This window comes from Sinocyclocheilus rhinocerous, unplaced genomic scaffold (assembly GCF_001515625.1).
Source record: "Sinocyclocheilus rhinocerous isolate Xijiao unplaced genomic scaffold, SAMN03320098_v1.1 scaffold38655, whole genome shotgun sequence".
NCBI lineage: Eukaryota > Metazoa > Chordata > Actinopteri > Cypriniformes > Cyprinidae > Sinocyclocheilus > Sinocyclocheilus rhinocerous.
This window is the reverse complement of record NW_015649122.1, coordinates 1-1,993: the sequence shown is the minus strand read 5'-3', so window position 1 is coordinate 1,993 and position 1,993 is coordinate 1. Positions and strand designations below refer to the sequence as shown.

Genomic DNA, 1,993 nt, shown 5'->3' with positions numbered 1-1,993 from the left:
CATGAGGCCCCTGCGGAATAAAATGACTCGACTGTGTGTGTCTCATTATTGACTGAATGTCCTGTTACTAAATCCGGCTTCTGATTGTATCTCAAAACAGAAAAATTAAATCAGTATTTATTGTAGATCAGTTATGATGACCTTGTGAGCTGTAAACATAATACACAGTAAAAAATAATAAATAAATACAATTAAATACTAACTAGAAGATTTAGATGTATTAATTTAGCAGGGAATTTTATCCACTTACAAACTGGTAATATCACAAGCAATTTGTCACAGAGACACAACATTTATACAATGTCAGGTTTATTAGAAAGATAGATTAGGAGACAAACAAGAGCTGAGGAGAAATAAAAAAAAATTTGGCATTCAATTTTTGTGAACATTTTTCAGAAATTCTTGAAATCTGTGATGAACTCAGCACATTGTCAGAGAGGAATAGAGAAGTGTTTAGCGTTTCTATAGCACATAATATTCATTTCTGTATTTGTACCATTTTTTTTTTTTAGGAATGATGTACAGCTTTAATAATTTCAGTAATTCAATCATTTTAATTGATATAAAATTGGAAACTGTTTATTGGAATAAAAACCATGCCTATAGATCAATATAATTATTATACATCCTGACAGCAGAAAGGTAGAAGAACTTGAAAATGTGTTTCTGTGAAACAGAAACGGAGCGTGACTTGCATCATGTGATAGGTGTGTGCTTCTGTGGGAGGAGTTTGGGTTGGAAGTTTCTCCTTATTTTAGATAAAAGGTTCACAATATCAGCACAGATGTCAGAGCTGCATGATGTTTCCTCTTTTTGGCTCAACACGAGGTAATTAAAACACTTTTTTTTATCTTTAATTGTTTTGTATAGTTATTTTTATTCACTAATTTATCTAAATCTGGACATTTATGTTTGTGCAATGTAAACCTGTATTGCAGAGCACTCAACAACAAATTAAAACTTCACTTAACTCTACATTGAACCTTTGAATTTTTTGGAACAGATACAAAACAAAGGCAGAATTTAAGAAAAATATGACATGGGAGAGCATATATGGAGCAGCACAAACTGCAGGATAATTAAACCGATGGGAGAGAAAGAGAAATATGGCGAACAAAAAGGACAAAACGTTACAATCTAAAGAACCAAAGACAATGAGTCTATTCAGACAAAACAGCATTAATAGTGGCAAACCAAACTGTGAGTATTAATGGTGTTTCAGACAAAACACCATTATATTTAATCAACAGTGCTTCATCTCTGCTGTAAAACAAAGTCTATACTGCAACTTTTCATTCATTCTGTATAAACTTGTAAAAGCATCATTTACATTTACAGTTGTTCTCATAACTTTACATATAGCTATTATATTGTATTGTCGATCATATGTAACATCTGTTATGTGAAATATAGTATAAGCCTTAATTGTTTAAAAAAAATCTAATTTTTGCAAATTCTGCAAGTTGTATGTAAATGTCCAGAACATCATGCATTTGGGAGATGCTTTGATTCAAAGTGACACTGATTTAGGAAACAGTTGATTCATTCTCTGCGAATCAAACTCATGTCATGTTCTGCTGTTTGAGCTGCAGGAATATTCAGATGTTTGTGTTTTTCATTCGCAGTTTCTCATGTTGCACAGATTCCTTCTGGTGTTTCAGAGCGAGTCACAGACGAGGTGAGATTTACACGTCATATATAGAGAATTAAAACACTGTAGAGCTGATGCACTAATCTGATGTTTTATTGATCTTGGTTATATTTCTCAGAATGTGTTTTCTCTTTTTAGAAAGCAGTGGTTCTGTTCATCTAACCTGCAGAATATTCTCCATCATGTTCAGCCACGGATTAAACAATGTATAGAGGAATATGTATAAATGGGTATTATATTTATAAAGTACATGTTTGGATTTCATGAGTACACTACATGTTGTTCTGAATGAATATGATCTGAATGTGACATTTAAAGTAATCATTGATGTAATCAGAGTTC

The 1,993-nt window shown here is 32.1% G+C and overlaps 1 long non-coding RNA gene across 1 annotated transcript; it reads left to right on the top strand.

Moving 5' to 3' along the window:
- Positions 1 to 762: 762 nt before the first annotated feature.
- Positions 763 to 1,986, top strand: LOC107710263 (uncharacterized). Its single transcript, XR_001636576.1, has 4 exons — positions 763 to 828; positions 1,004 to 1,200; positions 1,626 to 1,678; positions 1,790 to 1,986. It is a non-coding gene; the product is annotated as an uncharacterized LOC107710263 (long non-coding RNA).
- The last annotated feature ends 7 nt before the right edge of the window (positions 1,987 to 1,993 follow it).